The sequence below is a fragment of the Sus scrofa genome, chromosome 1 (genome assembly GCF_054392235.1).
Source record: "Sus scrofa isolate SSC_HxYL_T2T_F1_AM1 chromosome 1, Sscrofa_HxYL_maternal_Yorkshire_Landrace_v2.0, whole genome shotgun sequence".
Classification (NCBI taxonomy): domain Eukaryota; kingdom Metazoa; phylum Chordata; class Mammalia; order Artiodactyla; family Suidae; genus Sus; species Sus scrofa.
In genome coordinates, this window is record NC_139383.1 from 11,812,627 (window position 1) to 11,839,268 (window position 26,642).

The window sequence follows — 26,642 nt, forward strand, 5'->3', positions numbered from 1 at the left end:
CACACAGGTCAGTAACACACGGGCAGCTAAAATCCCCTCCGGCAACAGTCAGCCGGACTGACGACCACTGACCGAGGGTAGAGCTCTGACCTTCAATAGGATCAGGGGAAAACCAAGGTCTCCGTCCTGTCTCTGCCTAGACCCTTACGCCTGTTTGGTTTGCTAAGTAGATAAATAAGCAGGTGTGTAACCTGATGAAAGAAAAGAAAGGAGGGAGGAAAATGGGTGTGTGGTGGGTACACGTGTGTACATGCACGTGTCTCTATCTGTTTATAAAGGTATCTCGGGCGGTGCAGAGGTATTTCCCAAGTACAGAAACAGGTGGGGTAAGGAAAGGCTAACAAAATACCTGTATCACGTCCCAGCTCAGCCACTCACCATCGCAGGACCTTTGGATGAGCCACTTCAGTTCTGCAGGTTTTCCGTTTAAAAACTTGCCTAAGGTCCCTTTTCGGCTCTGCGATGCTACAGACTCTACAGAGCTGACCAGAGGGTGTTACGGCATCTTCCTCGGACACTGAGCTTAATGCCTCCGAACATTTGTGAGACCGTCTGAGATAGAACTGAGTCCTCAACAGACACCCAACCCACCATTACTGAAATTCAAGTGATTATAAATACCATGTTTAGTACCTTTGTGTGTCAACAGTCAGAAATTCAGGTTTATCTAGGATCAGCTCTCGTCCCTGTCCCTAATATCCTTGCTATTTCTTTTAATTCCATACCTTTACCTTTTTTTAGTCTTTCCAATAAAGTCATGTTTTACCTTGACCCTTACGTAAGGTACACTTAGCTTCAAATGAAAATGCAAATTATCCCTTAAAACTAAAAAAATATGTCCCAAAAGACCTCATTCTGAAATGTTCTGTAAAAAGGAGATAACCTTAAAAAAAAAAATCTCCGTTAAGCGAAGGCATCTCACGAGCGTGGTTTATGATTGCTACGTCAATGAATCTACCCATGGCTAAACCCGGAGGCACGGATGGACAGAGAAGTGTCCCATCAGGTATTTAAGGAGCGAGAGCTTTGCCCCTTCAGGCTTCACTCGGTGTTGTTCCCACATCCACTGGATGGCAGTTGCAGGAACAGGTGGGGGGAGACTGTACCACCTTGAAGTCTCCGGAGAAGGGAACACCCAATCTTGGACCACCAAGACAGAATCATCTGTTTTACCCAGTGGCTCAGTGAAGGACCACTTGGGAAGGATGATCACTGGGCAAGGAGCCGGGCCCTTATCTTGTACGGCCAGGCATCCTAGATCAGGCCTGGTGCAAGGAGAAGGCTTTTGCCAGTCGCTCCCCACCCACCCCCCAGCACTCAAGTATTGAAAGAAAGGTGTTATCTATTTGCATTCAAAACACCGTGTCGTAGGGACTGGAGTCAGAAGGCCCTTGAACAGACTTCACTTTCTGTCCACAGGCTCTGGTGAACATCAAAGTGGTTGACAAGTGTTAATCTGACGACACGAGCAGGCGGGCGGGCGGTGCTCACGTGGTCCCTGCCAGACATGCTTAGTTGCTCTGTCAGAGCAGCACTCTCTAAGTTCAAAGGAAGAGTAATAAATAAAATGTCGCCAACGTTTCTATTAATTCTACACTACCTGGACGGCACCCCCATTCCTCCATCCCTTAAAGACATTTCTGTAAACGGAGGGAAGGAGCAGACAAGGGACCCACAAAGCAGACAAGGGACCCACAGAGCAGACGCACGCGGAAGGGGCACACCCATCTAAAGGGCCTATTGCCCGCCCTAAAATAACCCATAACCTCATTCTACCAAAAGTGCGTCTCAAACTTTAGAATCCCTGAGAGTGACACGGGGCCGCAGCGAAATGCTGAAACGTGTTAGGGGAAACTCCAGCAGCTGTTCTGCCGGCCCCTTACTTTCCAGAAATTCTATAAATAATCGTCCAAGTTACCATGACTTCAATAAAGCTTCCTATTTCTGTCTCTCCACCTACCAATTTTCTGCGAATTACATGCTTGGCCAAATTAACATCAAGCTGAGGGGAAGACTCTGCCCAGCCAGGTCGCTCCATCCCCACCAAGGAACTCGCTGTTCAAACGCCTGATGACACGAATCCATCATTCCACTTAAACCCAGTACCCCCCACGTACACATGACAAGGGGTTCCACTTCCTTTTCCGAACGTCTGAGATGAAAGTTAAGGATAAACCTTCATCAAGGGTGAACATCAAACCACGAGTTCGAAAGGAAAGGCAAACTCTTTGGCGCTCCCTCAGCTCAAAAGCAAGGCTTGATGAAGTTACATGAATAACCGGGAAACTCTAAAATATAAGCTCCCAGGGCATTTTCACTCCCCTACGTGCCCCGAAAGAATTAGCTGGTAAGGATAACGTCATGGTCACTAACGCTTCAACCTGATCAGACTGAGAAATGGTACTTTCTGGAGAGGGCAGGAAAACATAAATCCAGACCACATATATCAGCAGCTTGGGGAGAGTTAATTAGTAAAAGGATGGACAGCTGCCCTAAACCACCCACGGGCATGTGGAAGAATATCGACCCTCAACCTTAAAGGAAATATTCCCTCCGGCACCACAACGTGGGCAGCCCGGGGATAAAATAACGCAAAGCAGAGCAACGTCGGCGCAGGATGAAATCGGCCAAGAGGCACATTTCAGGAAGCACTGATATCTCACAAATAAAATGAAGTCAGCTGCAGGAGGGCGAAACGCCACAGCTGCAAATCTTACCGTCGCCAAAATGTTGGATGTAGCCACTTTTTCTCAGGGGATGGGGTTCCCGGGAGTCAGGGTCCATACCCACGTCCACGGCCACCTCCTCCTTTCTGCCCATGGGAAGGCAGGAAACGGCATCTAACACTTCATGCTCGGCCGTGAGGAGCTAAAAACAGATCCTGTGCAACGCCGGGTATATTTTTGTCTGCTAGCTACACACCCTCATCATGTTCAATTTTTTCCATTGGTGGAAGAGTATGATGCAGACTTAACCAGAAAGTGGTTTTCCACGGGCTGCCGGCAGCGATTAGCCAGGACGGCCTGCCACCCGGCCCCAGAGCCGCGGGGCTGGCCCATGACTGCGTTGCTGTTGGCCCTGCATTCCAGAATTACCACCGAAGTTCCATAGGAACACGGCTCCAGCATTCGCCGAATAAAGGTTCACTTACTGGAAGGGAGCCTCGGCTGCTTTTTTAAGGCTTTTAGCAGGAAGAATACACACCTACCATCCTTGTGTTTAGAGCTGTAGTAAACATTTTGTCTCCAAAACCACAGCTGGAATGTGACGGCCATAAAAATCCTGCCTCCGGAGCAGCGCTTCAAAATAATTTTGTGATTTGCAAAATAGCGGGTGTATACTTACTCTATGTTCCTTGCTAGAATTACTTTGCTTTTAAGTGAGCTCAACTACAGTGTCCCATATCGAAAGTCTTTGTTATCACTATTTAGTCAAAAATACGCATTGAATTGCCTTAAAAAAAGAAAAAAAAAAAAAGATGGACCAGCAGGGTTCTTAAGTCTTCCGGTATCTTTTGATGAAAGACCTTCAATTGAAAAATGCCCAGAAAGTTCCCTTGTGGCTCAGCAGGTTAAGGATCTGTCATTGTCACTGCAGAGGCTTAGGTTGCTGCTGTGGCACACGTTCAATCCCTGGCCTGGGAACTTCCAAATGCCACGGGTATGGCCCCCCCCAAATTATCCCCAAAAGATAAAGCAACATTTTCAGATCTTTTTATATTCGTCACTAAGGAGAGGGTGCTGAATACGAAAACAGGATTACATTTGTGTAGTGCTTAAACTTTTGAAATTACAGTCTACAGAAGAAATCAGTTTAAGTTTCCAAGTTATCGTGGACAACAATTTTTAGGATGTTTTCCATTATGTTAAAAATGTGAATGGACCTACACATGCAACAGACAAGATTCTGACATAACATTAAAGATTCTATCTACTTTAGGCACATAAGCTTTATGTTTAATTGCTATTTTTATTTATATTTTGTTTATTTATTTACCTATTTATTTTGCTTTTTAGGGCCACACCCTTGGCATAAGGAGGTTCCCAAGCTAGGGGTCAAATCGGAGCCACAGCTGCCAGCCTACGCCACAGCCATAGCAATGCAGGATCTGAGCCGCATTTTCGACCTACGCCACAGGCCAGGGACTGAACCCACAACCTCATGGTTCCTAGTCGGATTTGTCTCTGCTGCGCCATGACGGGAACTCCTAGGCATATAAACTTTAATTTCCTTATCCTGCATGAAAAATATTTATGTACCGATATATACATCTACGCATATAGGAATACACACACTTACAAACAGAATTTTGTTTCCACATAGTTTCCATGTAGTTAGTACATGATTGTAGATACACTTTCTAATCTTAATTGACAAATAATAAGAGCCATTACATAAGATCATCAGCCCAAGAATTATAACAGCTAGTCTAACCTCCACAAAAATTTAAATTAGTGAACACAGAACCAAAGAATTTTTAGTCTTGGTGGGAGTTCTCTTGTGGCGCAGCAGGTTAAGGATCTAGTATTGTCCCTGCTATGGCGAAGGTTCAATCCCTGGCCTGGGAACTTTCACATGCTGTGAGTGCAGCCAAAAAAAAATTAAAATTAAGTTCAAAAAAAAATTTTTTTGAAGAATTTTTAGGGCTTCCCATCGTGGCTCAGCGAGGGGAACCTGACTAGCATCCATGAGGACACAGGTTTGATCCCTGGCCTCACTCAGTGGGTTAGGGATCCAGCACTGCAGTGAACTGTGGTGTAGGTTGCAGGTGAGGCTCAGATCCAGCGTTGCTGTGACTCTGGCGTAGGCTCCGATTGGACCCCTAGCCTGGGAACCTCCACATGCCATGGGTGTGTCCTTAAGAAGACAAAACAAACAAACAAAAGAATTTTTAGTGATGGTGAAAAAAAGCTGAAAAATTCCCTACTCCAAGCCCCTCACTTAACAGATCAAAAATGAGGCCTTAAGGGACTTGTTCAGGGTCACATAGCTGGTCAGCAGCCAAGACCTGCCACCCAAGTAACCACAACCCCTGGGACTGAAGTCAGAAGGTTGCTATGGAAACCAAGTCACATAACAGAAAACACGGGAATTCCCAACACGTTCATTCGACGTGTGCCCGGGGTAAAACACCCTGGGTAGACACAGAAGAAGAAGAAAGGACACGAAGTCTCTGAGATGCCCTGGGATCCAGCTCCTTCATTCCTGCTCCCCTAACAATGACGTATCAGCCAGCAGAACACAAGCAATTTTCTTCCACACACGTTTGAGACAGAAGAACTGCTCCTTGATATGAAGGAGAGGCGGGGATTACGTCAGGAAGGAGGAGAGTTAAAGAGCCGATTCTGAGGGTAGAAAGTATTCAAAGAACAATTAGCAGCACAGAGATGTTTGGCGCCTCTATTGTTCTTAAGACAATCCTGGCTTTTTGATACACTTTATGCATAGATGTCTCCCAGCCAGAAGTGCCTGAAAGACTGAATTATCTGCAACATTCCGCAGACACTTTCAACGGGTTTGCATTGTCCGGTTCCATTTTTTATCACTGAGGTCACTCCAATAACTTTAGTTCTATGAATTTATAGAGTCCCTTGGGGTTTCAAACTATGTCAGATCTTTCAAATTCTTTAGACTTTGTCCAACTCTAGCAAAACACTCTCAATTTGGTACTCCATCCTAAAATTACAAAAGCCAGCATATTGCCACATCATGAAAGCTAAAATGTATCTTTCTAATGCTTCATTCTGACACATGTGTTAACAGGCATCTAAAATTGAATTCCTGGGATTTCCCATTGTGGTGCAATGGAAATGAATCCGACCAGTAATCATGAGGTCATGGATTTGATCCCTGGCCTCACTCACTGGGTTAAGGATCGGCATTGCCATGAGCTGCGGTGTCAGTTGCAGACATGGCTCAGATCATGAGTTGCTATGGCTGTGGTGTAGGCCAACAGCTATAGCTCCAAAAGGACCCCTAGCCTGGAAACTTCCATATGCCGAGGATGCGGCCCTAAAATGCAAAAAAAAAAAAAAAAAAAAAATTTAATTGAATTCTTTGGCAAAGATCTCTGAACATTACATAAATTACTACTGAATTCTACCCCCAAACACACAATGCAAAATGACACATTAAAAAGTAAACACAGAAAAATGTTATAGAATTGAAGTGATGGGTTCATTGTTCACTTTGGACTTTTCTGCGTTTCTGTAAATTTTCCCAATAAGGAGTTGAGCGGAAATCACTGTCTTGCTCTCTGTCTCTCTCCTTCTCTCACATGCACACACACACACACACACACTCCCACAGACACACCCACACCCACACACAGACACAGCAGAAAAGTGGTTGCCAGGTTGGGATGGGGAAATAGGGAGAGGTGGTAAAAGGGAACAAACTTTTAGCTACAAGATGAATAAGATCTGAGGATCCATGGGTAACATGTGGCTACAGCTGATGACACCATACTGTACAATTAAAATGTGCTAAGAGTAGAACTTTAGGAGTTCTCGTCGAGGTTCAGCGGAAACGAATCTGAGTAGAAACCATGAGGTCGCAGGTTCGATCCCTGGCCTCGCTCAGTGGGTTAAGAATCCAGCGTTGCTGTGAGCCGTGGTGTGGGTCGCAGACGCGGCTCCGATCCCGAGTTGCTGTGGCTGTGGTGTAGGCAGGCAGCTGTGGCTCCAATTAGACCCCTAGCCTGGGAACCTCCATATACCTCAGGTATAGCCCTCAAAAGGAAAAAAAAAGATAGTAGAACTTCAATGTTCTCACCCAGAAAAACAACAACAACAACAATAAAAAGCAGTGAAGTGAGGAAAGTGCTAATTCACTAGAAGGGGTGATCCTTTCACTATGTATTAATATATCAAACATATCATTTTATATGTCGATTATACCTCTAATAAAGCTGACTTTTTTTTTTAATGGCTGCACCTGCAGCATATAGAAGTTCTCAGGCTAGGGGTCGAATTGGAGCTACATATGCAACTTACACCACAGTTACAGCCACACTAGATCTGAGCTGCCTCTGCGACCCATGCCACGGCTTGCAGCCACGCCATACCCTTTACCCACTGAGAAAGGCCAGGGATCAAACCCGCATCCTCATAGACACTATGTTGGGTTCTTAACCCAATCAGCCGCAATGGGAACTCCAAGCTGAAATTAAAAAAAATAAAAAATTTTAAAAAACCATGTTTTACTATTTGCCTAGTGAAGACTAAGCACACATTGTTGCTATAGCCTAATTGTAATCATTGACATGAATATCTTACACTCCACTTTCACAGGACAAATCATAATTAATAAAAAAGCAGGCCACAGAATGTAGTAGTGATATCTCAGGCTTCACAGTAGATGTGGGTTAGCAATTCATCTCTTAGTAATTTAGAAGCCTTTTGTACCTTCATCATAAAATAAGGTGAATAAGAATAAGGTCTATCTTGATAAAAATAAGGATTATTAGTCTATAAATAGTTATTTAACAAACTGACATTAAAAATGCAATTTTAGGAGTTCCCATTGTGGATCAGTGGAAATGAATCTGGCTAGTACCCATTAGGAGGTGGGTTCAATCCCTGGCCTTGCTCAGTGGGTTAAGGATCTGGCGTTACCATGAGCTGTGGTGTAGGTCACAGAAGTGGTTCAGATCCCAAGTTGCTGTGGCTGTGTTGTAGGCCGGAGCTGTAGCTCTGATTAGACCCTAGCCTGGGAACGTCCATACACTTCCGCAGTGTGGCCCTAAAAAACAAAAGTAAAAAATAAAAATGCAATATTAAAAGTAATATGGGAGTTCTCTTGTGGCCAAGAGGGTTAAGGATCCAGCATTGTCACTGCAGTAGCTCAGGTTGCTGCTGTGGCATGGGTTTGATCCCTGGCCCAGGAATTTTCAGACTGCGGGGGCAGCCAAAAAAAAAAAAAGTAATATGGAGTTCCCGTCGTGGCGCAGTGGTTAATGAATCCGACTAGGAACCATGAGGTTGCGGGTTCGATCCCTGGCCTTGCTCAGTGGGTTAACGATCCGGCGTTGCCGTGAGCTGTGGTGCAGGTTGCAGACGCGGCTCGGATCCCGCGTTGCTGTGGCTCTGGCATAGGCTGGCAGCTATAGCTCCGATTAGACCCCTAGCCTGGGAACCTCCATATGCCGCGGGAGCGGCCCAAGGAATAGCAAAAAGACAAAAAAAAAAAAAAAAAAAAAAAAGTAATATGAACTCTCAGAAATAACCTCTCTCTCTCTTTTAAAAATAAAGTAACTCAACCCCCTCCATATTCTTCACTTTTCTTTCTTTTACAGCCTCACCCACAGCATATAGAAGTTCCCATTGCCACCATAGCTGTGGCAATGCCAGATCCTTAACCCACTGTGCCACAGCAGGAAGTCCCACACTCTTCACGTTTGAAGTCAAACACACAATGATGCAGAATGAATATCCCATCAAGCACCATTCTTTATTGATACTCCATAGTCAATTCTAAGGGCTTCATCTGGTTAAATATATTTATATATAATAGTAATAATAAATAAACGCTAAAAACATAAATTACCTTTATCCAAACAGGGTTCCAAAAGAGCAAATAATCACTTACAAATATAGACGTTCACCTTTGAGGAAGTCACATAAAAGAGCAAAATATTCCACAGCAGCTTCATGTCCCTAAAGAGCTTTTAGTGGGCTGCTTCTGATGGAAAAGCAGTACTTCGGATCATGTGGGCCGAAAACGTATGCAGCTTGAGTAAAGCCATCAAAGAAGAAATGAAACACAACGTCCTGGATGGAGGCAATACCAGAAGAAAACGAAACATGCAAAATATTCACGTGAAAACCCGAAAATCCAAAGAAATATTACTTGGAGAGGTAATTTCGTCCAAAGTCACAAACCTAGCAAGTCTGTTTCTGAATCCAAGTGTTTCCGAATTAGCCCGGAGAAGAGTGAAAGCCTGCCTGGTTGGCCTTCATGCCTCACCCAGCCGTGGTCTGAAGGTTTTACCTCCCATGTGTGATGCTGAAACCCACACATGTGTACACCTGACCTGTGCAATTCATTTGCTACCCAATCATTGTTCCCCGGGGGTTCAGCAAAACAGCTCAGGGCCCAGGCTTTAGGGTCCCTCTGCCCTGACCTCAGACCCTGCTGTGTGACATTAGATAAGTCACTTAACCTCTCTGTGTCTTGATCTACAAAGCGGGGATGGTATTACTTACTTTACAGGATTAAAATAATACATGGAGACTGTTTACCACAAGACCTGCCTGAGAATGCAAACTCCATAAAGCAGAGGTAGTGTTAAATGGGTTTTCACTGTTAAGTCTAGTATTTAAAAAGTGCCTGGCACATGGCAAATACTCAACAGGTACCCATGAAGCCAATGAAAGAATGAATGAACAAGAGATGACAGTGATGATGGCAGTGGTGAACATGCCAAGAAAAGAGCATCTGGCACCGTCTCTATCTTTGTGTCAGAAGCCTCTAAAACCCCTTTATTTAAAATAAGCCACCTACATGTTATCAATGCCCACTGAGCAAGACTTTCAGAGTGTCTGCTTGAAGTGCCCCAGCTGTTCTGTACTGCAGTGTGTCACATTCCAGGCTGCTTCAGCCTCAAGGAGATGCTGGAAAGGCCCACAGCCATGAATCTTTAAAGCCAACAGTCAATTTTAAGATAATTCAAAACGCAAGTCTAGCCTGGTACATATTCCTTTAAAGTCATAGCTTCACAAATGCTGATTAAGAAGAAAATGGAGTGCCCTGTAGAATCAGTGAAAAACGTGGTATGTATTGAGAATAAAGAGCAAAATAAATGTTTAACTTGTTTAAAAGTGAACTGGATGTGCCCACAAAATCGACAGTCAATCTTAAGATCATGCAAAAGGCAATACTAGTATAGTCTGTATTGCCTTAAAGCCACGGCAAGTCTAAGTTTCATAATATAAGCTTTTTCTAAGTGTTCCAAAGGCATCAAATGTGAAAAAAAAATTAATGGAGACAATTATCATGAAAATGAGAGATTTTACGGTACAGATATTTATAATGTCCAAGTGGTATCTTACATAACAAGCAAGCCTTAATTTCACCAAATCACCACTTAGTTACTTTTATAAGAATAAGCAAATAAATTTTAAGTGACATAAAAATTAAGATTTCAAACGGGGAGTTCCCATCGTGGCGCAGTGGTTAACGAATCCGACTAGGAACCATGAAGTTGCGGGTTCGGTCCCTGCCCTTGCTCAGTGGGTTAACGATCCGGCGATGCCGTAAGCTGTGGTGTAGGTTGCAGACGCGGCTCGGATCCCGCGTTGCTGTGGCTCTGGCGTAGGCCGGTGGCTACAGCTCCGATTCAACCCCTGGCCTGGGAACCTCCATATGCCGCGGGAGCGGCCCAAGAAATAGCAACAACAACAACAACAAAAGACAAAAAAAAAAAAAAAAAGATTTCAAACAAATTCTGGAGTTCCGTCATGGCTCAGTGGTTAATGACTCCGACTAGGAACCATGAGGTTGCGGGTTCGATCCCTGGCCTTGCTCAGTGGGTTAAGGATCCGGCGTTGCTGTGAGCTGTGGTGTGGGTCACAGACGTGGCTCAAATCCCACGTGGCCGTGGCTCTGGTGTAGGTTGGTGGCTACAGCTCCAGTTGGACCCCTAGTCTGGGAATCTCCATATGCTGCAGGAGCGGCTCAGGAAAAGGCAAAAAGACAAAAAACAAAACAAAACAAAACAAACAAACAAAAACCCCACAAAGATTTCAAACAAATTCTTAAAAAAAAGTGTTCCTTTAAAGGGACTTTTTCTTTAAGTCCTTATAAGCCAAATTAAATACACTTGGACAATGAACAATTACTGACAATATGCAGAATCCTAAATTTGTATGAAATTAAATACTTTATAAGTAACAGCTAATACGTTTATATAAATGACAAAAATCTGTATTTAAAAAATCATGCCACCCAAAATAAAACTACAAAATGAGTTTCAGTGAAGGTAAGGTGAAAAACGTTAATAGAAAAAAATGATTTAGGAACTATGCTTGTAAAACCCTGGCTTATAAATCCTAAGCACCAGACACATCTGTTTACAACATTTCTGAAGGGTTATATTGGAATATTTAAGAAAGCACAAGTAATCTGACCAGAACCAAATGTAATTAAGAAGTGCTATTTTCTGCCTCTCACTCCACTCACAATGTTTTCTTTTTAGGAACTGAAGTGACACTGTTTTGGCTGAAAGGTTCCTAATCAGTTTAATTCTGAGAATAATTGAATCTGAGTTTGCCAAGAGACCGTACAGGTCATCCGTCTAGCCTGGTCTCGCTTTTAATTTAAGAACCACCTCCGGGATCCGGCCAGATGGGCCCCTCTCTTCTCCCTAAATACCCAGAGTGATGGGACGTCCACGGCCCCGTGAGGGACCACATTCCATTGGCAAGTAACCAATTGATAGATGAGAACGCCTTCCCCCGACTTTCAATCGGTCATCCTAAAAATTCCACTAATTAAGTTTAGTCTTTCCAGCATTATCCACACGCATCCTCCTCCCTCCTCCACCCAGTCACCCCCCCAGGGAGCCGAAGTCAATGGCTCTTTCCTCCCCCACCTCCCCCTGCCCCCTCGACTTAGTTTATCTTCCCGAGGAGCCAGAACCACTTTGTAAAACACAACAGACCGACAACAGCAGGTGAGGTTCTTCACTCGAAAGCAAATGCACATGGAAGCGAGCCCCAAGGCTGCAGCCTGAGCCTGAGGGAGCCCAGAGCACTCTCTCGGTCACCCCGCTCAGTAAACCCGGCTACGGGGCTCTCATTTCTTCGGTGCCACAAAGTCTAGAGCTCACTGGGGCTCCCCTGGAGAAGGCAGATGGAACCCAGTTCCAGAGTCCCCGGGTGCGTGCAAATTACACACGGCTCTCATTCCGCCCGAGCCAGGAGACCCAGCAACTGCTCTTAAGGAAGGTGGGGAGTTTGCTGCTGAGAGAGAGGAAGTGGCCTAAAATAAAAGCAAGAGTGACCACAGAAGGAAAATGTTACTGTCCAGATGAGGAATCACAGTCTCCTACCTTTAGGGCTGTTTAAAGTATATCGACGAAGCAAAGCCTGAGTGCCGTGCTTTTAAGAAATACAGACTATTTGCTTGCAAATGGAAAGCATTCTTCAGCATGGACACCCCAATGCTCCCTTTTTCTTCAAATATGAAACTCTATGGAAATAACTTCCATTTTCCCCCTATCGATATGGAAGGAGAGCACACTTGTCCACTTTTCTCCTAATGCTACTAGAAGAAAAACAACTTCACTCAATGGAAAATGGCAGGTGATGCTCGGTGTCGGGGAGACGGCATGCAGGGGTGGGGACTGTGGCATACGGGCCCGTGACAACCCATCCCAGAGGGCCAGCAGCTGCCCCGCTCCAGAACCCCACGCCACCTGGGAATGCAGAAGCCTAGGAATGCTGCCAGATGAACCACATTTTTAAGAAACCCTGCAAAATGCTGCTTTTATGTCAATTTTTCAGTTTTGAAAGGCAGGCAACTCATGTAAGTATTCTGCAGACACTTGTCAGGGACTCAGCGTTACAAGCCCAACAAAGCTTATCCACAGCCCAGAACCTGCCAGAAGCCTACCAGGTTGCAAGTTCTGATGCAAATGATAAGACCCCAAAGGGGAAAGTTTCAAATCCTGAAAAATATTTTGAAAGGAAACCATCAGCAGTCCCCACCCCCTGGCTTCAGAAGGCTAAGTCTGGATCTAAAGGGACATCTGCCTCTGCACAAGCGACCTGGCCACGAGGGGCACCATGATTTTGGAGAGGGATCCATGTACACAGAAGAGGCACCATGAAGGACCACACAGGCCCTGGCAGCCACCTTCCTGGTGAGTGAAGCCAACTCTCCACCTGCAGCCAGCCTGCCTTCGGAGGCCACATCTACCCTGGAAATGCAGGGTCACCCCCCGTTTTCCCACAGCTCCTAAGAAAGCCCTTCCCTACATGAAACCCAGAGGGGTTTCCCTCCACTTCTACTCACTGGTCCTGGCTCTTTCCTCAAAAACTGAATAAGTGGGCCTCATCTCCCCTGTTCCCCTCACACAGGAGGGGCCGGTGTAACGCTCCCTACTAAGCTTACTACTCTGCACGCTAGATATTCTGTTCCTTTCATCATAATCAATAGGACACTATTTCCAAACATTCCTCACCAGGCTCACTCTCCTCTGGAGATCCGTATCCTTCTTTTTTTCTTTTCTTTTTTTTTAGGGCCACACCTGCGGCATATGGAAGTTCCCAGGTGAGGGGTCCAACTGGAGGTGCAGCTGCTGACCTACGCCACAGCCACAGCAACACCAGATTAGAGCCGTGTCTGAGACCTACACCACAGCTCACGGCAAGGCCGGATCCTTAACCCATGGAGCGAAGCCAGGGATTGAACCCGCATCCTCACAGAGTCAACAGTGAGTCCTTAACCCATTGAGCCATAATGGGAAAGGCAGGATATCAATATCTTTCTTAAACCTAAGGTCTGAAGGCAAGAAAGAAAACTAAAGATTAGGCGGTGCTGTACCAGCAGCATTCTCTACATTTTTAATATTTTATATTTAATTCTCATGACGCTCCTCTTTGATTTGTATTATTATCACTACTTGGCAGGTGAAGAAAAAAAAAAAAAAAACCTAAGCAGAGTCAAGTGATTTGCTAAAGGCCACAAAACTAGTACCACTGAAAAACTCAAAACAAATCTGTCTGATACCAAAGATACAACAGCATTGCTATATTTATAGGAAATGGCATATCTATAATGTTTTCTCATTATTATACCTTAATAAAATTTTAAACAATTATGAGCAAGTCTATTCTTTCTGGCAAGCTCGGGAGGGTAGCTGTTTTCATTCACATACTGCAAAAACAGATCTCAAAGTTGTGTCACCACTTTATAAACAGGATCCAAACACATTATTATTATTTTGTCTTTTTGCCATTTCTTGGGCCACTCCCGCGGCATATGGAGGTTCCCAGGCTAGGGGTCAAATCGGAGCTGTAGCTGTCAAGCCTACGCCAGAGTCACAGCAACGCAGGATCCGAGCCACGTCTGCAACCCTACACCACAGCTCATGGCAACGCCGGATCCCTAACCCACTGAGCAAGGGCCAGGGATTGAACCCGCAACCTCATGGTTCCTAGTCGGATTTGTTAACCACTGTGCCACGACAGGAACTCCCAAATACATTATTTTTAAACCTAGTTAATGTATTTCATATATAAAAACCCAAGCATATGCTAAATAAAACAGAAATTCATGTGACATATACATTAACATACTTAATCACAATCATTCTATGAGAAAAATGCTTTTCTTTCTTTTTTCTCTTTAGGGCCACATCTGCAGCCCCAGAGCAGGCTAGGGGCTGAGCCAGAGCAGCAGCTGCCAGCCTACATCACAGCCATGGCAATGCCAGATCCAAGACGCGTCTGTGACCTACACCACAGGATCTGTAACCCACTGAGTTGAGGCCGGGGATCAAACCCGCAGCCTCAGAGAGACTATGTTGGGTTCTTAACCCACTGAGCCGCACCTGGAAGGCCGAAAAATGCTTTTCTTACTCCTGTTTTACAGAAGAAGAAACTGAGCCAGGAAATGGCAGAGACGATTCAAAGAACTCGGGTGGTGCAACTCCTCCCAAAACCTCAACTTTAGGTGTTTGAAACAGGTGTCTTTCAGTCATGATTTCTGGACTTTGCGGAAGCGAGAATGAAACACGGCTGCAAGGCTAATAGGATCCCTTCTGAATATTCTAAGGTCGATGATATAAAGGTCAGTCAACATAAAGGTGACTAATGACCATCAAAATGGCTAGTCGTGGAGTGTGCCACATTTACAGATAAACCCAGAAATGCTAGAAAACTCCCTGTTTGGAACTTACTAACAGACGAACTGAATCTTCAAAATCTCTTCCAGAGGGAACAAATTTCTCACCACATGACACCAACAACTTCTACAGTGAGTTTCATTTAACTGTTGACTACATATTTAACCAAACAATAACTGTTGACTACATATTTAACCAAACAATATCTGTGGTGCACCAGACAGACACATGTCCTGAGCGCATGGAAATTCTGCTCCAGTGACTGAGGCGAGACAAGAAGCCAATGAATAAATACACAAAGGAGAAAACTATCAGGTAGAGACAAGCACTTTGCAGAGAATTAAAATAGGGTGATGTCAGTTCGTGGGAATGTAAATTGGTGCAGCCGCTGTGGAGGACAATAGGGAGGTTCCCTTAAAAACTAAAAACAGAGATGCCATATGATCCTGCAATCCCACTCCCTGGGCCTCGATCCAGGGTTAGTAGATGCAAACTATTGTATTTGGGGTGAGATCCTGCTGTATGGCACAGGGAACCGTATCTCGTCACTTGTGATGGAGCATGATGGAGGATAATGTGAGAAAAATAATGTATGTGTATAACTGAGTCCCTTTGCTGTGCGGCAGAAACTGACATAACATTGTAAATCAACTGTCATAAAAAAACTTAAAAAAGGAAAGATGGAGACTCTAATTCGAAAAGATACATGCACCTCCGTGTTCAAAGCAGCAACTCTTTACAATAGCCAAGATGTGGAAGCAACCTAAGTGTCCACTGACAGAGGAATGGATAAAGAAGATGTGGTTCTATTCATCCAATAGCCTATTAGCCATAAAAAAGAATGAGACAATGCTATTTGCGGAAACATGGATGGACCTAAGGATTATCACACTAAGTAAAGAAAACCAAAGATAGCAACCATGTGATAGCACTTATTTGTGGAATCTAAAAAAAATGATGCAAATGAACTTACAAAACAGAAACAGACTCGCAGACACAGAAAACAATCTCATGGTTACCAAAGAGGAAAGTGAGGAGGGGTAAATTAGGAATTTGGGATTAAAACCTACACCTTAATATATATAAAACAGATAACCAACAAAGACCTACTGCATAGCACAGGGAAATACATTCAATACCTTATAATAACCTACAATGGAAAAGAAACTGGAAAAATACATATATGTATATATATATATATAATCAAATCACTTTGCTATACACTTGCAACTAACACAATGTTGTAAATCCACTATATTTCGATTTTTAAAAATGTTTTTAAATAAACTAAAAGAGAGGGCTAGTGCAGCAGGTGGTTAGGTGACCACCTCAGATTGAGTGGTCGGAGATGGTCTTTGCAGTTGAGATCCAAAGGGTGCAGAGCGGCCCAGGAAAGCTGAGACGGACTGCAGCCTGGAGAGACTCTGCCTATGTCTGTGCTCCAGCAAAACAGGCATGAACTGCAGAGGGAGCAACGTTTCCAGGAAATTACTTGCAACCATTCCAAACACTGCTTTGGGACCTGCTCAGCTTCCCTGCTATAGCACTTACCCTGTAACAACAAACACACTAAGATGCCCCAGTCGGAACCAGCCTTAACATCGGAGGTGGAAACTGACCTTTCCTCAGTGGCTTCCTAGTGTCCAGGTCTCCTGCGCTGACCTGATCTTAACAAGTGCAACAAGAAATAACATACTCTAGCTTGTTCCTCAGCAGGAAGTCCTAGGTGGAGCTCAAACATATGCCCTCTCAGTATGTGACGTCTAAAGAAAAGGAAATGAACACTTCCCAAGCTTCAGTGTCTCACCTAAGTTCCCAGAGAAGAGGGGCATATGCTCTTCCACGTGGAGAAGATGGGCCAGCACATCAAATTCAAGTGCAACTGTAGTAAGCCACTCAGACAGCAGGAACCTCAGCCACCAGCACCTGAGGAATCCATACTGACTTTTCCCCCTTAAGCCCACATACAAAGAGCAGTTAACAGAGCTACATGAGGAAGAGACACCCAAGAAATATAAAATGACAGACAGTATTGCCTTTGAGATGTGCAAGCAATCAGAACTTACCCCGAGGAGGTATGGACCACTCTTAGCGTAACCATTCATTCATCCACAAGACGAGATCGCTCATTCAAGCGCAAAGCCCTGGCAAAAGAAAACCAAAACACAGAGACGGTGAAAATCAAATCCTCAAAATCAGAATTGTGAGATTAAAGCTCAGTTTCTTGGCATGCTGCCATTTTCTTGGGCTTGACACCCAAAGGGAGCATCTAAAAGACAACGCAAAGGTTAAACGATTAACTACAAAGGAAATACCAGGGTCTTCCCACATCCTCATTGGAGCAGCAGATTTACTGTTTCATCCTAGAGTGTTACATGGCCAAGCCATTTTACGGACAGGTAGGTGGAGGGAGGAGAGGAGGAGGAGAGGGAGGGAGGAGAGAGAAACGGGGGAGGGGGATAGGGACACAGAGGGACCGACAGTTCAACAGACAGAACAAGCCCAAGCCGACTGCTATCAAGCCACCCCTCTAGATGCTGAGGGTAGAGTAGTAAATACAAGTCTCTGCTCCCCCTGAGCTTTATTCAAATGGGAGGAAGCAGTCAAACAAATAGGTACATAAACTAAGGAAAACATCCTAGAACGAAACCTGCAATAGAGACATGACATCATATAGGGTGATGAACTAAGGAGTAACAAGTGTCCTATTTAAATTGGAAGATTAGAAAATGGCTCTCAGAGACAGCAACTAGGCTGAGATCTGAATGCTATGTTTTTTTAATGGCCACACCCGAGGCATGGAAGTTCCCAAGCCAGGGATTGAATCTGAGCTGCAACTGTGGCAGTGCCAGATCCTTCAACCCACTGTGCCAGGCCAGGAATCAAACCCACACCTTCACAGCAGTTCGAGCTGCTGCAATTGGTTTCTGAACCCACAGGGCTACACTAAGAACTCCATGAATGCTATTTGGAAGTTAGAAAAATGATTTCCTGCACAGAGGGACCAGCCAAGAACCTAAATGAACCAGCGTTATCAAGAGCAGTTATCATGGATTGTGGGGCAGAATCGAAATGCAGGCGAGTGGAGTCAAAGGATCTGAGCTGCATTACTCATTAAGCAGGTGGCTTCTGGGTCCTCCCATGTTATGGAGAATAATACTTTCTTCCTACGCTTGATACACCGCCCAGCGATACATTAAAACTCATGGCCCTGCTGGTCAACAGAGCAGAAAGTTATCGCCCTTTTCTTTCACTGTTTAAAATGTTAAACAGATTGCTTTCAGAGAATGAGACTTGCCTATTATTATCATAATTATTATCACAATGATCCATTGTCATCACTATTATTGTTATTGAGCTACAGCTGACATACAATATCGTGTTATTTTCAAGTAGAGACTTGTCTTTATACAAAAATTTATTTCACCTCTGCTACATACACAAGATACTATGTTCTGATAACAACTGTGTACTATGGCTCCAAGTTCACAACCCTTGATAAACAATGCAGACTTTGCCAGTTCCCATTGTGGCTCAGTAGGTTAAGATTCTGACTGGTATCCATGAGGATGTGGGTTCAATCCCTGGCCTCGCTCAGTGGGTTAGGGATCCAGCATTGCCGTGAGCTGCGGTGTAGGTCAAAGACACAGCTCTGATCTGGCATGGCTTGGCTGTAGTGTAGACCAGAGGCTACAGCTCCAATTCGACCCCTAGCCTGGGAACTTCCATATGCAGGTGCAGTCTAAAAAGACCAGGAAAAAAAAAAAAATGGATGAAGACTTTGGAGCCAAAGGATGAGAGTTCAGCCCCCAGTTTCTCTATTACCACCTATTTATTTAAATTGCCTGAGCCTCTGGCTTCTTCAACTACAAAATGGAAATGATATCTACTTTGCAGGGTTATTCTAAATATTATAGGATGGTGCACATAAAAGAGCTAATAAAGTGGGTGAAATGTGAAATTCTCAAAGTGGTGATAAAGTACTTTCACTGTAAACAGTCGCTATTATTGGGCAAGGCGTGATTCTCACGATGATTCATGCTACAGAAACACACCTATACAATCAGGCACAGTGGAGATGACAATTTTCATTGACAGATCATAGAATAATCTATGGCTGGACATTTAAAAACCAGCCCAACTCCCTCTCTCTAAAAGTGAGAATTTAAAGCTATAAGACGTAAACTGATTTGCCCAAGGTGACATAAGTGGTTCAAAGGTTTTGGAAACCTAAATAATAGGCATTTTTGGTCTAGAATGCTTGCCTTATAAATCGTAAATAGACATATTTTTAAAATTTTCTTTGTAATTAAACCAGTATGGATAAGAAAATATTTTTAAACAGAATGGAAAATTAAACAAGCTTCAGTGTACTCTATCTAAACACAATACACTGGGTTTTTGTTTGTTTGGTTGGTTGGGTTTTTTTTTCTTTTTTGTCTTTTTGTTTTTAGGGCCGCACCCACAGCATATGGAGGTTCCCAGTCTAATCGGAACTGTAGCCACCGGCCTATGCCACAGCCACAGCAACACCAGATCCAAGCCGCATCTGTGACCTAGACCACAGCTCACGGCAACGCCAGATCCTTAACCCACTGAGCGAGGCCAGGGATCAAACCCAGGTCCTCATGGATGCTAGTCGGATTCATTAACCACTGAGCCATGATGGGAACTCCCAAACACACTACACTGTTTAAAAGCCAAGGGAGTTCCTGTAGTGGTGCAGTGGTTAACGAATCTGACTAGGAACCATGAGGTTACAGGTTCAATCCCTGGCCTTGCGCAGTGGGTTAAGGATTCCGTTATGCTGTGAGCTGTGGTGTAGGTCATAGATGTGGCTCAGATCCCACGTTGCTGTGGCTATGGTGTAGGCCCGCGGCTACAGCTCTGATTAGACCCCTACCCTGGGAACCTCCATATGCCTCGGGAGCGGCCCTAGAAAAGACGAAAAGACAAAAAAAAAAAAAAAGCCAAGAATGATCCTGTCTTACTGACAGCCTGATAAATGGTTATTTCCTAACCAAGAAACTATACAATATAACATTTGCCACACTTTAACTTTTCCAAGCACTTACTATGTGACAGAAGCTTCCACACGTTCGTTCTGAAGACCTTGCCATTTCCTGAGTGTGGCTGTCTTTTATTTTTCATACCTTCGCATACACGGTCTCCTGCCGGGAATGCCTCCCTGGAGGACTCCTAATTACCCGTCAAGATCCAGCTAAAGCGTCTCGTCTTCCACTCTGGTCCCAGCACAGGTGACCGTGGTTTTGCCACCGTGACCAATTAGCCGTTCCAAAGTGCTCTTCCACCCCGTGTACACGTGCCCAGGGCCACGTGGCCAACGCAGTGTCATCTAGTCGGACAGACTGAAACCCGTCCCCAGCAGTGGGACATCCTCTGCACTGTGCTGACTGGATTTAGCCGCCCACGAGGGCCCTGTTTTAAGGTGAGTCTGGCGCGGGACGGGCCCTGTGAGCTCCTGTGACTGCAGACAGGTCTAAGAGGGCCCCGAGGGTACCGTCTTCGCAGCCCGAGGCAGTGCTGGCTGAACCGCATCTGCCACAAAACGTTTGTGATTCTACATATTCGTTCTACACAGAGTGTGCCTACCTCCCCCTCCGCACGTAGGCAGCCTGTGTGGACAGAGTCATCTGTCAACAGGGGTCACTCATGCTCCTTCCCGCATGGAAACCTGCCTTTCCAGAGCCCCTGAACTGCCTGCTTGTCCCCATGACATCATTCTAATCTAACATGAATCGATCTTACGTTTTTCTCCCCTGAGTTTTGCGAAGAAAAGCCGCAGGCTGCATGTAATTGAATCTTCAGCTACAGCTCAGTTCAAAAAAAAAAAAAAAAAAAAAGCCACACCTACAGAAAGACTGCAACATTCATCAATCTAGAAGCCTATGGTCAAGGCCTGGCCTAAGTTCACAGGGCCCAGCGTTTATAAAACTTTTCACTGCCAGGCCAACCCGGTCACAGAGAAAGTGCTGAGGCAGAGAAAGAGATCTGACTACTTACCCATGCCCTGAAAACACACTCCCCGAGACCCAACTCGGTAGAAAGAACGCATTTCCTGCTGAGAACATTCTCCCTAAAATTCGTGCCTTCTTCAGATTAGATTCCCTTTGTAAGCAGCCTCTCCCTGACCAAAATCAGGTCTTAAAAGTTTCTGGGTTTCCTCTAGCCTTGCTATCTATCAGCTAGGCAGCTTATCAATTCAGAGACTCAACCCAGAGTCTGTCAACAGACAGTGCAGCTAGGGGGAGGTTCTCCAGGAGCCAGAGGGAGCTGGGAGTGGAAAGAGAACTCCCATCTCCACGAACCCCTCGTGGGAGCCAGGTCTGCAGCACCTGACGAGTCTGCCAGCATCCCTCTTCCCAGGTGGCTGCTTTATTGCCTGCTCAGGCCCACAGAGATTTCAGAGACGTGAGGAACAAGCCCCTCCGTGCCCCTGCTCCAAGGCTGGACCTAAGGTGGCACTAATGATGGGCTGGATGCCTTCATCTGGTGCCCACCTTCACCAGGTTCTTGCGTGGATACTAACGCACTGTTCCCTCACAAAGAGCTCATGGAACACGATGCCACCCTTGACAAAAGACGGCCCAGCCCCTCAGGAGACGGTGCAGAATCTGCCCTGCGGACAAAGGCTGACTAATTACAATGAAAATGCCCACGGAGGGCAGCACTTACCGCTTACAATGATCCAAGTCACAGCGAGTCCCTTGTCATTTATGAAACAGCTCACGTGAAACACACCCCCGCCCCACCCCCAAAAACAGCTGGAAAAAGGACAGGGTATATCCATTTGCGCCACTGTGTTTCCTGGGCTGGCGATCCCGTCCACCCATCTGGCCTCCGTTTAAAGCAAGTGTTTCTAAGGAGGAGGGTTCCCACAAAGTTCATGCATCCAGGGACAAAATCCAAGGACCCGAAAGTTGGCACATTATACCTGGAGCGCCCACCTGCAGGGTGGGGGATGGGAGGTACAAACTACTGGGTGTGAGACAGGCTACAAGGATGTACCGTACAACACGAGGAATATAGCCAATATTTTGTAATAACTAACTGAATGGTGTGTTACCTTTATTTTTTAGCAAGTGGCATGAGCAACAAAACAAAACTCATATAGTCATTACCCTATAATATGGATTTAAATGCTCCTTGAATGAAAGGGAAGGAAAAAAATGAAAGGATCCAATGACCTAAGGTCTACATAGACATTTCTCCAAAGACAGACAGATGGCAAAAAAAAAGATGTTCAGCATCACTCATTATTAGAGAAATGCAAATCAAAACTAAAATAAGGTACCATTCACACCAGCCAGAATGGCCATCATCAAAAACTCCACCAACAATAAAACGCTGGAGAGGGTGTGGAGAAAAGGGAACCCTCTTATGCTGTTGGTGGGAATGTAAATTGGTGCAAGCACTATGGAAAACCATACGAAGGTTCCTCAGAAAGCTAAAAATAGAACTATCATATGATCCAGCAATCCCTCTCCTGGGCATCTATCCAAAGGAAACCATAATTGGAAAAGATCCAAGTACCCCAATGTTCATAGCAGCACCATGCACCCCAATGTTCACAGCAGCGCTATTTACAATAGTCAAGACATGGAGGTAACCTAAATATCCATCAACAGAGGAATGAACAAAGAAGATGTGGTACCTATATACAAAGGAATACTACATAGCTGTTAAGAATGAAATAATGCCATTTGCAGCAACATGGATGCATCTAGAGATTATCATACTAAGTAAAGTTAGTGAAAGATAAACATCATATGATATCACTTGTATGTGCAATCTTTTTAAAAAATGGATCCAAGTAAACTTATTTACAAAACAAACGGACTCATAGACTTTGAAAACAAACTTATAGTTACCAAAGGGGACAGGTTTGGGGAGGGGAGAACTGGTGGTATGGGATTGGCAGGTGCACATTCTAGTATATGGAATGACTGGCCAACGGGGGACCTACTGTATAGCACAGAGAACTTTACCCAATATTCTGTGATAATCTATATGGGGAAAGAAACTGAAAGAGAATGGGTATGTGTATGAATCACTTTGCGATTCAGCAGAAATTATCACAGCATTGTAAATCAACTGTAAGTCAATAAAACTTTAAAAAATGGGGGGAAAAAAAGGATCCACTGACCGTAAAATAGGAAACATTTGTGCATCACAAGGACAAGCATCTGAAAATGGCACACAGTGGCCGGTGTGAACCCCTGAATTTAAGTAGACTATAGGAAGATCTGTCCTTGCATGCTCCAGTATCACAGACTGCCACAAAATGATGACCCAAATAGATCAGTCTCCTGAATGGTTCAAACCTGCCACACATCTCCTTCCTGGAAAGAGAGCACAAGCTAATGCTTCCATGGATTAGGGAATCTTTTCTGACTGGCTTCCTGCCTGGGGACCTGCAGGAAATAATGATCCCAGAGTCACAAGCTTCACTGAGACAGCGCATCCCGAGTGAGGCTCATCTCAGGACGGCTCAGGAGGCATCTCACAGCTTCATCCCAAGGCTGAGGATGTAGGTGAGGGCATGAAACATTATCTCAGATGCTATGTTACAGCATCACTCGACGTAACACAGTAATGTCCCTCTCATCTAAAAGATGCCAAACTCAGAGTTCCCACTGTGGCTCAAGAGGTCACAAACCCAACTAGTATCCATGAGGATGTAGGTTCAATCCCTGGACTCACTTGGTGGGTTGAGGATCCAGTGTTGCCGTGAGCTATGGTTTAGGTCACAGACAAGGCTTGGATCCCACATCATTGCTGTGGCGGTGGTGTACGCCGGCAGCTGCATCTCCAGTTGGACCCCTAGCCTGAGAACTTCCATATGCCACAGGTGTTGCCCCTACCCCCCTCCCAAAAAAAGGTCAAACTTGACACTTGAAGATGAAATGTTACTTTTACATAAACATCTGTTTAAAGTCACCTGTTTGGGAAAAAGAAAACCTACGGCTATACATATCTTCCCAGCAAAAATGTGTATTTTACTTTTGAAAATAAAGAATGTGTAGGTTTTATAGCAAATTCTTTTTTAAACACTTTTCATAAACGTTTTAATGCCCCCCCCCCGACAAACAGTAAACTTGAAATAAAGAGGCACCAGCTCACAGAGAAGGCCCCTGTGATTCTGTGTCACTTGCAGGGAAACTGCAGATGAGGTTCTGAAAGACGCTAACAAATACCAACCCAAGAGCCGCACTAGAGATGAGGAAGCCTTTCCAAGGATGAGAGAAACACCTGACAGGAGGCTGCTTTCGTTGGTGATTCATCATTGAATTTTGCAGAAAGGAGCACATGGGAGAGTGCCTGGGGGTGAAACAGCTGTGGTTTCGTTCCATTACTGTAAGGGAAAATCAAAATGACCCAAGAAGTAAAGCAACATCAGGAACTCTCTGAACAAAGCAAACACCAGGATCCCTATGGTTTCACACTGTGTACCTCTGAGACTCAGGCTGTGCTGACTACAGCTGACAAACAGCTCACGTCACACGTAGTCACATTTAAGTCCCAGCTAACAACCAAGTGCAAAGCTGGGCACCGAGAGTGAATCACGGGTGAATCAGACCCGGCACCACTTATCAAAGGGCCTCGAGTGAGCAGGGGAGACAAGACAGTAAAGACATTATTCATCACATGAAGAGGCAAGATAAACTTGCCATCTGGGATGGGAGCAAGACGATGCTGTGAAGAATGCCAGAAACTTCCCTTGGTTTTGAAAAAAGAAAAGAAACAATGGAGTTCCCTGGTGGCTCAGTGGTTAAGGATCCTGTGTTGTCACTGCTGTGCGGTGGGTTTGAACCCTGACCTGGGAGTTTCCGTATGCCGCAGGCACAGCCCAAAAGAGAAAAGAAAAAGAGCAACTACCAAAAAGCAAAACAAAGTCCATTTAATCTTTCCAGAACAGGCATTCTCAGCAGCAATACCACTAAAATCATCAAGCCAAACTAGAGGAAAGTATAGTTTGAATCCAGCCTAAAAGGAGAAAAAAACAAAATACATCCAAACCACAGCAGAAAAAAAAAAAGAAAAGAAAAAAACCACCTCTATGGCAAAACAGATCATAGAACTTATAAAAAAAATTTTTTTTGGCGGCTACAGAGCATCTATTTCCAAAGAGATAAAGGCAGACCTTACATCCACAGCTGAGAGCAGGCTGGGATCAAGAAGACAGCCCCGGGCAGACACCCACCAGAGCATCAGCGGCTACTGCTGGAGAGCGGCTCAGGCAAGAGGACATGACGTGGGGCTGAGCAGAGCAGGGCAGCCTTGCTTGCAGACCTGGCCTGTCCAACTTGAGCGAGGAACCAGGCAGGCCCTGCCTTCTCATAAGGAGGACGGCACAGGTGAAGGACAGAGAGACCAGGAGGTCCGAGACTCGAGCAAGACCCAGAAAAAAGCATCAAGTGCAACGAAGCACAGCGTGGAGTGAACCCCAGAGAGAAGCAGGTCAGGATGGAGGCCCCCCGGGTCCAGGAGGCCACGTGAGGAGTAGTCATTGGAAGCCGGTCATAAGAGCAGAAGTCCCAAGCCAGCAGTCTGTGAGCCCTCCCGCTGGCACCAGCTTGGCACCATCCATCAATACAGACCAACTATTGACTGATGCCAATTAACTGGGAGATCCTAACGTGTGTTTGCACAACAGAAGAGAGCTCTTTGCTAAGAAGGCTGGGGCACCAGGTGCAGGGTTAGGCGCAAACCCCTCAATGATGCCCAGCTTTGGGTCTTTTATCCACCTCTCTAAACCTGACTCCCGGGACCACAAAGAAAGCAAAAGCGAAAATCTCCTTAAATTACCTAGCACGGGGCTTCATCCGAGTTAATAAATGTTAAATAATAGATACTAGTTCTCTCTTCTTGTCCCAGGTTCTGTGATGCAGAAAGAAATACAAGCTTTCTTCCCAAGGGAGCAGCACAAATAAAAACTTTGAATTAGCAGTTCCTGCTGTAGCACAATGGGTTAAGGATATGACTGCAGCACCTGGGTTCGCTGCAGAGATGCGGGTTCAATCCCCAGCCTAGGAACTTCCATATGCTGCGAATGCGGCCATTAAAAAAAAAAGAAAAAAATTACGCAGAAGATCTAAACAGACAGTTCTCCAAAGAAGACATATGGATGGCAAAAAAACACATGAAAAGATGTTCAACATCACTCATTATTAGAGAAACACAAATCAAAACCACTATGAGGTGCCCCCTTACACCAGCCAGAATGGCCATCATCAAAAAGTCTATAAACAATAAATGCTGGAGAGGGTGTGGAGAAAAAGGAACACTAGCACACTGCTGGTGGGATTGTAAATTGGTGCAACCACTGTGGAAAACAGTATGGAGATTCCTCAGAAAACTAAAAATAGAACTACCATTTGATCCAGCATTCCCACTTCTGGGCATCCATCCAGAAAAAAAACCACAACTTGCAGAGATGCATGTACTCCAATGTTTACTGCAGCACCATTTGTAATAGCCAAGACATGGAAACAACCTAAATGTCCATCGACAGAGGACTGGATCAAGATGTGGTACATATACACAATGGAATATTACTCAGCCATCAAAAGGAATGAAATACCATCATTTTTAGCAACATGGATGGACCTAGAAATTATCATGCTAAGTGAAGTCAGCCATACAATGAGACACCAACATCAAATGCTTTCACTGACATGTGGAATCTGAAAAAAGGACAGACAGAACTTCTTTGCAGAACAGATGCTGACTCACAGACAGTGAAAAACTTATGGTCTCCGGAGGAGAC

General features: G+C 44.8%; 1 protein-coding gene across 13 annotated transcripts in view; it reads right to left on the reverse strand.

Annotated features, from left to right (window-relative positions):
• TIAM2 (TIAM Rac1 associated GEF 2) overlaps window positions 1–26,642 on the reverse strand; it is a 239,401-nt gene that overhangs the window by 134,423 nt on the left and 78,336 nt on the right. For 9 of the 13 annotated variants that reach the window (XM_085023201.1, XM_021071937.2, XM_085023170.1 and 6 more), the window contains one exon: window positions 16,918–16,995. The exons of the other annotated variants lie outside the window; for them this stretch is intronic. The gene's annotated coding sequence lies outside the window, so the exon portion shown is untranslated. The remainder of the gene's footprint in view (window positions 1–16,917; window positions 16,996–26,642) is intronic. 13 annotated transcript variants of the gene reach the window in all.